At 45.3% G+C, this 12,431-nt stretch overlaps 1 long non-coding RNA gene across 1 annotated transcript; it reads left to right on the forward strand.

Annotated features, from left to right (window-relative positions):
- Positions 1-7,028: 7,028 nt before the first annotated feature.
- LOC135536065 (uncharacterized) lies at positions 7,029-11,895 on the forward strand. The gene is made up of 3 exons (XR_010454936.1): positions 7,029-7,114; positions 9,878-9,939; positions 11,826-11,895. It is a non-coding gene; the product is annotated as an uncharacterized LOC135536065 (long non-coding RNA).
- Positions 11,896-12,431: the final 536 nt, after the last annotated feature.

Genomic DNA, 12,431 nt, shown 5'->3' on the forward strand with positions numbered 1-12,431 from the left:
GAGAGAGTTGGGATATGTAAAAAAAACACATTTCCAATTCATACATTTAATATACACATGTACATTGTGTGAAACAGGACAAGTATTAGCACCACCAAATGATGTATTATTATAGAATGAATCGCATGGGACAACAATGTGGTTTTGACTTGGGACAATGTGAATTTAGCATCTTAGTTCTGATGAGTAGGGCTGTGACGGTCACCATTTTGATGTTCACTTGTTTACATGGATGAATGTCAGGGTGGCAGGTAGCCTAGTGGTTAGAGCGTTGGCCAATAACTGAAAGGTCACTTGATTGAATCCCTGAGCTGACAAGGTACAAATCTGTCGCTCTGCCCTTGAACAAGGCAGTTACCAGGCCGTCATTGTAAATAAGAATTTGTTCTAACTGACTTGCCGAGTTAAATAAAGGTCAAAATTAAAATATGCTTCTGAATAAAACCTGTTTGAAACAAGTCAGACACTTTGTTATTATCATTTTTATTATGATTATTCAGGCTGTTACTTTTATAAATATTTAATCAACAAATGAAGAAATGCCAGTTTGAGAGGATGTGTCGTATTGTCATACTGGACAACATTAACCGAGTCAAAATAATGTCCTTGTCTGTCGGCTTATGATGTATGTCATGTATTCTCTTTACAGATCCCATGTTCAAAACCAGACGGATTCCGATGGGTTTTCTCCCACTTTATTCGCACAACGTTACAAACCCAGCTGCTGCGGTCATTCGATGGAATTGACATATGTTCTTCAAAGAGAAAACGCCGTATTGAGAGACATAATGTTGCCCAAGCAACTGAAATAACACGCCTTTTACAAGATTACATGACAGGAGTGTTTGACTGACAAGGTGAAAACCTGTCGTTCTGCCCCTGAACAAGGCAGTTAACCCACTGTTCCTCGGTAGGCTGTCATTGTAAATAAGAATGATTTCTTAACTAACTTGCCTAGTTAAATAAAGCTTAAATAAAAATGTAAAGCCTATTTATCAGCGACGCTGACTATCAAGAGGGATGATGGTGTTGGAAAGATTTTTCAAATACTGTGAGGAACTATTATAATTTGAATAGATGAAAAAAAAAATGGCTTTGTTGACTTACTGTCTGAGGTGAAGAAAATAATGACTGAGAAGCCCAGCTGGTGAGTTAAGACAATCAGAAATCACACATCCCCAAATGGGCACTTAGCTATATTTGACCTTTGCGATAAGCAGTCCAGGTACCTCTGTGTGCTCAGGTACATGCAGTGTTTAAACTACTAGCACACAGCTCGGACACCCATGCATACCCCACAAGACATGCCACCAGAGGTCTCAAGCCCCAGGTCCAGTACCACATAGAGCCACGACTACATGGAACTATATTCCACATCAGGTAACTGATGCAAGCAGTGAAATTAGATTTAAAAACAGATAAAATACATGGAACAGCGATGACTGTGAAGAGACACACACGCATGGTAACATACACACACACACATGGTAACATACACACACAGGTACAAACACACACACACATGATAACATACACACACAGGTACAAACACACACACACATGGTAACATACACACACAGGTACAAACACACGCACACATGGTAACATACACACACAGGTACAAACACACGCACACATGGTAACATACACACACAGGTACAAACACACGCACACATGGTAACATACACACACAGGTACATACACACACACACATGGTAACATACACACACAGGTACATACACACACACACATGGTAACATACACACACAGGTACAAACACACGCACACATGGTAACATACACACACAGGTACAAACACACGCACACATGGTAACATACACACACAGGTACAAACACACGCACACATGTACAAACACACACAGGTACAAACACACACAGGTACAAACACACACAGGTACAAACACACACACACATGATAACATACACACACAGGTACAAACACACACACACATGATAACATACACACACATGATAACATACACACACAGGTACAAACACACGCACACATGGTAACATACACACACATGGTAACACACACACGCAGGTACAAACACACACACACATGGTAACATACACACACAGGTACAAACACACACACACATGGTAACATACACACACAGGTACAAACACACACACACATGGTAACATACACACACAGGTACAAACACACACACACATGGTAACATACACACACAGGTACAAACACACGCACACATGGTAACATACACACACAGGTACAAACACACACACACATGATAACATACACACACAGGTACAAACACACACACACATGATAACATACACACACAGGTACAAACACACGCACACATGATAACATACACACACAGGTACAAACACACACACACATGATAACATACACACACAGGTACAAACACACGCACACATGATAACATACACACACAGGTACAAACACACACACACATGGTAACATACACACACAGGTACAAACACACACACACATGATAACATACACACACAGGTACAAACACACGCACACATGATAACATACACACACAGGTACAAACACACACACACATGATAACATACACACACAGGTACAAACACACACACACATGATAACATACACACACAGGTACAAACACACGCACACATGGTAACATACACACACAGGTACAAACACACGCACACATGGTAACATACACACGCAGGTACAAACACACGCACACATGATAACATACACACACAGGTACAAACACACGCACACATGATAACATACACACACATTGTAATGTTGTTGTATGGTGGTATTATACATGTTGTATTAAAGACATGTAGCGGTGTAACAATGTTATATGATGTACTGTTTTATCTTTATTTTATGTGTTTGGACCCCAGGAAGAGTAGCTGCTGCCTTGGTAGGAACTAATGGGGATCCCTAATAAACCCCAGGAAGAGTAGCTGCTGCCTTGGCAGGAACTAATGGGGATCCCTAATAAACCCCAGGAAGAGTAGCTGCTGCCTTGGCAGGAACTAATGGGGATCCCTAATAAACCCCAGGAAGAGTAGCTGCTGCCTTGGCAGGAACTAATGGGGATCCCTAATAAACCCCAGGAAGAGTAGCTGCTGCCTTGGCAGGAACTAATGGGGATCCCTAATAAACCTCAGGAAGAGTAGCTGCTGCCTTGGCAGGAACTAATGGGGATCCCTAATAAACCCCAGGAAGAGTAGCTGCTGCCTTGGCAGGAACTAATGGGGATCCCTAATAAACCCCAGGAAGAGTAGCTGCTGCCTTGGCAGGAACTAATGGGGATCCCTAATAAACCCCAGGAAGAGTAGCTGCTGCATTGGCAGGAACTAATGGGGATCCCTAATAAACCCCAGGAAGAGTAGCTGCTGCATTGGCAGGAACTAATGGGGATCCCTAATAAACCCCAGGAAGAGTAGCTGCTGCCTTGGCAGGAACTAATGGGGATCCCTAATAAACCTCAGGAAGAGTAGCCGCTGCCTTGGCAAGAACTAATGGGGATCCCTAATAAACCCCAGGAAGAGTAGCTGCTGCCTTGGCAGTAACTAATGGGGATCCCTAATAATGTCATGTCACTATGCTTTGCTATAGATATGTTCATGTCATCTTTCATGTCAAGAGTTGAGAGGATTGGACACAAGGAGAGACAGAGAGAGTGACAGAGAGAGAGAGAGACAGAGAGAGAGAGACAGAGAGAGAGAGAAAGAGATAGAGAGACAGAGTGTGAGACAGCGAGAGAGGCAGCGAGAGAGACAGAGAGACAGCCAGAGAGACAGCGAGAGACAGAGACAGAGAGACAGAGAGACAGCGAGAGAGACAGAGAGCGAGACAGAGTGTGAGACAGCGAGAGAGACAGAGCGAGAGACAGAGAGAGACAGAGAGACAGAGAGACAGAGAGAGAGACAGAGAGAGACAGAGAGAGACAGAGAGAGAGACAGAGAGACCGAGTGTGAGACAGCGAGAGAGACAGAGTGTGAGACAGCGAGAGAGACAGAGAGAGAGAGAGAGAGACAGAGAGAGAGACAGAGAGACACACAGAGAGAGAGAGACAGAGTGTGAGACAGAGAGAGAGAGAGACAGCGAGAGAGACAGAGAGCGAGAGACAGAGTGTGAGACAGCGAGACAGAGAGAGAGACAGAGTGTGAGACAGAGTGAGGAGAGGAGCTGTCTCTAAAAGAGAGGAGAGGAGACAGAGAGAGGACAGAGAGATAGAGAGACAGAGAGAGAGACAGAGACAGAGAGACAGAGAGAGAGACAGAGAGAGAGAGACAGAGAGAGAGAGAGACAGAGTGAGACAGCGAGGAGAGGCAGCGAGAGAGACAGAGAGACAGCCAGAGAGACAGCGAGAGACAGAGAGACAGACAGAGAGAGAGACAGAGTGTGAGACAGAGTGTGAGACAGCAGAGAGACAGCGAGAGAGACAGAGAGAGAGCAGAAGCGGTGAGAGACAGAGAGGACAGCAGAGTGTGAGACAGCGAGGAGAGACAGCGAGAGAGACAGAGAGAGAGACAGCGAGAGAGACAGAGAGCGAGTCAGTGTGAGACAGCGAGAGAGACAGAGCGAGACAGTATGAGACAGCGAGAGAGAGAGAGACAGAGAGACACAGAGAGAGAGAGAGACACAGAGAGAGAGAGAGAGACAGAGAGAGAGAGAGAGAGAGACAGAGACAGAGAGCGAGACAGTGAGAGAGAGAGGGACAGCGAGAGACAGACAGCGACAGACAGCGACAGAGAGAGACAGACAGAGAGAGAGATACAGAGAGAGACAGAGTGTGAGACAGCGAAAGAGAGAGTGACAGCGAGAGACAGACAGCAACAGAGAGAGAGATACAGAGAGAGACAGGCCACGACAGAGAGAGAGAGAGAGACAGAGAGAAAGAGACAGAGTGTGAGGCAGCGAGAGAGTGAGAGACAGAGAGACAGCGAGAGACAGACAGAGAGAGACAGCAAGAGAGAGAGAGACAGACAGCGAGAGACAGAGAGAGAGAGAGAGCGAGGAGAGAGACAGAGAGAGAGAGACAGAGAGAGCGACAGTGAGAGAGAGACAGAGAAAGACAGAGAGAGAGAGAGAGACAGAGAGAGAGAGAGAGAGAGAGAGAGAGAGAGACAGAGAGAGAGAGAGTGAGAGAGAGCGAGAGAGTGAGAGCGGACAGCGAGACAGAGAGAGAGAGAGAGACAGAGAGAGAGACAGAGAGAGAGAGAGAGAGACAAAGACAGAGAGACAGAGAGAGAGAGACAGAGAGAGAGCGACAGTGAGAGAGAGACAGAGAGAGACAGAGAGAGAGAGAGACAGAGAGAGAGAGAGACAGAGAGAGAGCGACAGTGAGAGAGCGACAGAGACAGAGAAAGACAGAGAGAGAGAGAGACAGACAGATAGAGAGAGATAAAGTGAAGAGTTCCAGTGAGGGACATTCTGGAGAGATGTGTGGAAAACCTTACAGAAGAGGAGACGAGAAGGACACATGACATGACAGGCCTGCTGCACCGTACTGCCGTGTGATGTGTGTGACAGGGTGTTTGGTTCACCTAGACTCTATAGCACTGTTGGCCACCTGTCACTCACCTAATCCTTCTCAAACAGTCTTTTACATTTTGCATTGACCTTACTGAGACACAACTTGGTCAAAACTCTAATGCCTCATTTGAGTCATTTCAGAAGAAGTGAAACATGATCAGGTTACCAGTCTGACCACAGTTATCATAATGTACAGAGATCACGATGTACAGAGATCACGATGTACAGAGGTCACGATGTACAGAGATCACCATGTACAGAGATCACGATGAACAGAGATCACGATGTACAGAGGTCACGATGTACAGAGATCACCATGTACAGAGATCACGATGAACAGAGATCACGATGGACAGAGATCACGATGTACAGAGATCACGATGTACAGAGATCACGATGTACAGAGATCACGATGAACAGAGATCACCATGTACAGAGATCGCCATGTACAGAGATCACGATGTACAGAGATCACGATGGACAGAGATCACGATGGACAGAGATCACGATGGACAGAGATCACGATGGACAGAGATCACGATGGACAGAGATCACGATGTACAGAGATCACGATGTACAGAGATCACGATGAACAGAGATCACGATGTACAGAGATCACGATGTACAGAGATCACGATGTACAGAGATCACGATGTACAGAGATCACGTATGGCCAGATCACGATGAACAGAGATCACGTATGTACAGAGATCACGATGTACAGAGATCACGATGTACAGAGATCACGATGTACAGAGATCACGATGGACAGAGATCACGATGGACAGAGATCACGATGGACAGAGATCACGATGGACAGAGATCACGAACAGAGATCACGATGTACAGAGATCACGATGTACAGAGATCACGATGAACAGAGATCACGATGTACAGAGATCACGCGTACAGAGATCACGGGATGTACAGAGATCACGATGTACAGAGATCACGATGAACAGATCACGATGTACAGAGATCACGATGTACAGAGATCACGATGTACAGAGATCACGATGTACAGAGATCACGATGTACAGAGATCTATGGCCATAGTGTTTTCATACTTTGGTGGCTTGATGCCAGCAACACATTGTGACCAGTTTACGAGAGCAAACTCTGAAACCCTTGGTGTTTTATATCCAGCTCTGAGGTCTCACTCCTGAGGCGAGGGCTTCCTTGATATGCTGAGGAAAAAGTACCAGGTTACAGGGCCTCAGTTAAAAATGATTCAGACTGGCAAGCAACTGCAAATCCTACAGGTACGCCCCATGAAGGGCTCATGCTATTTACACAAGCATGATAAATTTCTCTCTCTCCCTTCCTTCCTCTCTCTGTGAGAATGGATGACACACAAACTGTGCAGAGGACATAGCTCAGGAAGGAGCCTTTAACACCTCATGCATTGTTTTTAAAGATGCCGATACGCTTCCCTCTTTTTGTTAACGTGACTTGCCCTCTCTCTGTCCCCCTTCAGATCTGTCCACGGCCAAGAGGAAGTTTGCAGAGTCTCTCAACGAGTTTAAGTTCCAGTGTATAGGAGATGCAGAAACGGATGACGAGATCTGTATTGGTGAGTTCGCCCTGAGAAGCTTGTAGTTACACACTCAGCACCAGCATAAGCTCATCACCAGTGTCCAAATCACAGCGAAGGCTGGTCATTAGTGTCCAAAACACATCAAAGGCTAGTCAGCAGTTTCCAAAACACAGCAATGGCTGGTCATTAGTGTCTGAATCACAGTGAAGGCTGGTCATTAGTGTCCAAAACACATCAAAGGCTAGTGAGCAGTTTCCAAAACACAGCAATGGCTGGTCATTAGTGTCTGAATCACAGCAAAGGCTGGTCATTAGTGTCTGAATCACAGCGAAGGCTGGTCATTAGTGTCTGAATCACAGCGAAGGCTGGTCATTAGTGTCTGAATCACAGCGAAGGCTGGTCATTAGTGTCTGAATCACAGCGAAGGCTGGTCATTAGTGTCCAAAGCACATCAAAGGCTAGTCAGCAGTTTCCAAAACACAGCAATGGCTGGTCATTAGTGTCCAAATCACAGCGAAGGCTGGTCATTAGTGTCCAAAACATCAAAGGCTAGTCAGCAGTTTCCAAAACACAGCAAAGGCTGGTCATTAGTGTCTGAATCACAGTGAAGGCTGGTCATTAGTGTCTAAATCACAGCGAAGGCTGGTCATTAGTGTCTAAATCACAGCAAAGGCTGGTTATTAGTGTCTGAATCACAGTGAAGGCTGGTCATTAGTGTCTGAATCACAGCGAAGGCTGGTCATTAGTGTCTGAATCACAGCGAAGGCTGGTCATTAGTGTCCAAAACACATCAAAGGCTGGTCATTAGTGTCTGAATCACAGCAAAGGCTGGTTATTAGTGTCTGAATCACAGTGAAGGCTGGTCATTAGTGTCTGAATCACAGCGAAGGCTGGTCATTAGTGTCTGAATCACAGCGAAGGCTGGTCATTAGTGTCCAAAACACATCAAAGGCTGGTCATTAGTGTCTGAATCACAGTGAAGGCTGGTCATTAGTGTCTGAATCACAGTGAAGGCTGGTCATTAGTGTCTGAATCACAGTGAAGGCTGGTCATTAGTGTCTGAATCACAGCGAAGGCTGGTCATTAGTGTCCAAAACACATCAAAGGCTGGTCATTAGTGTCTGAATCACAGTGAAGGCTGGTCATTAGTGTCTGAATCACAGTGAAGGCTGGTCATTAGTGTCTGAATCACAGCAAAGGCTGGTCATTAGTGTCTGAATCACAGTGAAGGCTGGTCATTAGTGTCTGAATCACAGCGAAGGCTGGTCATTAGTGTCTGAATCACAGTGAAGGCTGGTCATTAGTGTCTGAATCACAGCGAAGGCTGGTCATTAGTGTCTGAATCACAGTGAAGGCTGGTCATTAGTGTCTGAATCACAGTGAAGGCTGGTCATTAGTGTCTGAATCACAGCGAAGGCTGGTCATTAGTGTCCAAAACACATCAAAGGCTGGTCATTAGTGTCTGAATCACAGTGAAGGCTGGTCATTAGTGTCTGAATCACAGCGAAGGCTGGTCATTAGTGTCTGAATCACAGTGAAGGCTGGTCATTAGTGTCTGAATCACAGCGGCTGGTCATTAGTGTCTGAATCACAGTGAAGGCTGGTCATTAGTGTCTGAATCACAGTGAAGGCTGGTCATTAGTGTCTGAATCACAGCGAAGGCTGGTCATTAGTGTCTGAATCACAGTGAAGGCTGGTCATTAGTGTCTGAATCACAGTGAAGGCTGGTCATTAGTGTCTGAATCACAGTGAAGGCTGGTCATTAGTGTCTGAATCACAGCGAAGGCTGGTCATTAGTGTCTGAATCACAGTGAAGGCTGGTCATTAGTGTCTGAATCACAGTGAAGGCTGGTCATTAGTGTCTGAATCACAGTGAAGGCTGGTCATTAGTGTCTGAATCACAGCAAAGGCTGGTCAATAGTGTCTGAATCACAGTGAAGGCTGGTCATTAGTGTCTGAATCACAGCGAAGGCTGGTCATTAGTGTCTGAATCACAGCGAAGGCTGGTCATTAGTGTCTGAATCACAGTGAAGGCTGGTCATTAGTGTCTGAATCACAGCGAAGGCTGGTGACCAGCATGCTGGTCTTTTCTGGGGGTTTTTTCCCAGCAGGGCAGAAATACTGTTATAAATGCAATTAGGTTCCTTGACAAGTTAGATTAAATTCAAGGACCTAAATAAACTTGCCATTATGTTAAAAGTACATTCCTGGAATATTTTGGGTTCCTTTAAAATTAATTCATTAATTAAAATTAAAATGTAAGACTTGAATTCCACATTTGGAGGGTATTCCTCTGTCGTGCGTGTGAATGTTGGAACAGGATCGTGGCATCTCAAGTGAGAACTCTGACCCAAAACTTTGCAGTCATGCTAGGTTAGATCCAAACCAGAGTTTCCCAAACTCGTCCCGCGTCCCCTGAGGGCACGTTTTGGTTTTAGCCCTAGCACTACACAGCTAATTCAGATAATCAGAGCTTGATGCTGACTTGGTTATTTGAATCAGCTATTATGTGCTAGGGCAAAACCAAAATGTGCACCCAGGGGTGGCCCCGACCGAGTTTGAGAAACCCTGGTCTAGAGCAGGGATGGAACAATCAGTAGCTTGCTAGTTGAAAACACAACCTGGTCTAAAGCAAGCATGTCAACTAGGATTTCAAATGAATAACCTTGTTAGGCAAAGTCACACTTGTTGAACGTTAGATTGTGTACAGTATGATCACTGGCTTATTATGTATTGTTAACCTGTCTGCCTGTCTGCCTGTCTGCCTGTCTGTCTGTCTGTCTGTCTGTCTGTCTGTAGCAAAGTCTCTACAGGAGTTTGCTGGAGTGTTGCAGAACCTGGAGGATGAGAGGACACGGATGGTGAGTGTCAGATATACATTCTGAAACTTTTCAGACCCATTGAATGTTGTTATGTTACAGCCTTATTCAAAAATTGATTAAAACATTTCCCCTCAGCAATCTACACACAATACCCCCATAATGACAAAGCTAAAAACAGGTTTTAAGACATTTTTGCAAATGTATTACAAATAAAAAAACAGAAATACCTCATTTACGTAAGTATTCAGACCCTTTGCTATAAGACTCGAAATTGAGCTCTAGGTGCATCCATTGATCATCCTTGAGATGTTTCTACGATGTGATTGGAGTCCACCTGTGGTAAATTCAATTGATTGGAGATGATTTGAAAAGGCACACACCTGTCTATATATGTTCCTACATTTGACAGCGCATGTCAGAGCAAAACCAAGCCATGAGGTCGAAGGATTTGTCCGTAGAGCTCCGAGACAGGATTGTGTCGAGGCACAGATATGTAAAAGGGTACCAACAAATGTCTGCAGCATTGAAGGTCCCCAAGAACACAGTTGCCTCCATCATTCTTAAATAGAAGAAGTTTGGAACCACCAAGACTCTTCCTAGAGCTGGTCGTCCAGCCAAACTGAGCAAATGGGGTAGAAGGGCCTTCGTCAGGGAGGTGACCAAGAACCCGATAGTCACTTTGACAGAGTTCTTAGAGTTCCTCTGTGGAAATGGGAGAACCTTCCAGAAAGACAACCATCCCTGCAGCACTCCACCAATCAGGCCTTTATGGTAGAGTGGCCAGATGGAAGCCACTCCTCAGTAAAAGGCACATGACAGCCCACTTGGAGCTTTCAAAAGGCACCTAAAGACTCTCAGACCATGAGAAACTAGATGCTCTGGTCTGACGAAACCAAGATTGAACTCTTTGGCCTGAATGGAAACGTCACATCTGGAGGAATCTTGGCACCATCCCTACGGTGAAGCATGGTGGTGGCAGAATCATGCTGTGGGGATGTTTTTCAGTGGCAAGGACTGAGAGACTAGTCAAGATTGATGGAAAGATGAGCGGAGCAAAGTACAGAGAGGTCCTTGATGAAAACCTGCTCAAGAGTGCTCAGGACCTCAGACTAGGGCGAAGGTTCACCTTCCAACAGGACAATGACACTAAGCACACAGCTAAGAAATACAATGCAGGAGTGGCTGCAGGAGTCTCTGAATGTCCTTGAGTGACCCAGCCAGAGCCCGGACTTGAACCTGATTTGAATATCTCTGGAGAGATCTTAAATTAGCTCTGCAGTAGCACTCCCCATCCAACCTGACAGCTTAAAAATATCAGCAGAGGAGAATTTGAGAAACTCCCCTAAATGCAGGTGTGCCAAGCTTGTAGCATCACCTGACAGAGCTGGAGAATCATCCCCAAGAAGACTGAGGCTGTAGTTACTGCTTCAACAAAGTACTGAGTAAAGGGTCTGAATACTTATGTAAATGTGATATTTCCGTTTTTGTTGTTAGTAAATTTGCACTCCTAAAAACAGTTTTTGCTTTGTCATTATAGGTCATTATAGGGTCATTATAGGGTATAGGGTCATTATAGGGTCATTATAGGGTATAGGGTCATTATAGGGTATAGGGTCATTATAGGGTATAGGGTCATTATAGGGTATAGGGTCATTATAGGGTATAGGGTCATTATAGGGTATAGGGTCATTATAGGGTATAGGGTCATTATAGGGTATAGGGTCATTATAGGGTATAGGGTCATTATAGGGTATTGTTTGTAATTGATGAGGGAAAAAAACGATTTTTTCAATTTTAGAATAAGGCTGTAATGTAACAAAATGTGGAAAAAGTGAAAGGGAGTGAGGTCCTGTGTGATCGGCTGTGTTGTGACTGGCTGTGTTGTTACTGGCTGTGTTGTGACTGATCGCTGCATCTCTGCTCAGATTGAAAATGCCAATGATGTGCTGATCATGCCGCTGGAGCGCTTCCGGAAGGAGCAGATCAGTGCTGCCAAGGTAAGGATATATTATGACTGGACCCCGAGAAGGGTGAAATTGAGGCCCACAATAAGGGGCTTTCCTGCATACTAATATTTCTATTACAATTGTTTTTAGTTAGGACAGGCGGGAGGTGGGGGCACTCCGGTACAGTAGATAGCGTTAATGCACAATACCGTTGAATGACAGCAGCCTACAAAAACCCCACAGAAGATGGGCACTACCCGCAGTTCTGATAATAACTGCGAGGGCAGCTGTTCCTCAGACAGGATCGAAGGAAACTAAGCTGGTTTAGCCAGCTAGTCCTAAGGATTACTCTGGTACATAGCAGGCGGGAGCGACAATGTGCGCTGGCTTGCTAACTAGCAAGCACTCTGTGTCGGTAACCATCAAGCTAGCTAGTACATGGTATTGCCCCAGCCTCCCACCTGCTGTGCTAGCGGAAGGCAGGAACAACTGGTAGACAGTGTCCTTTGGCCCTGCCTGTCGGGTAAGGTTTCTCTTGTACACAGATGGCGGGGAGGCAGGGGCGACCCCATGTGCTATCTAGCT

Source organism: Oncorhynchus masou, unplaced genomic scaffold, assembly GCF_036934945.1.
Source record: "Oncorhynchus masou masou isolate Uvic2021 unplaced genomic scaffold, UVic_Omas_1.1 unplaced_scaffold_5513, whole genome shotgun sequence".
NCBI lineage: Eukaryota > Metazoa > Chordata > Actinopteri > Salmoniformes > Salmonidae > Oncorhynchus > Oncorhynchus masou.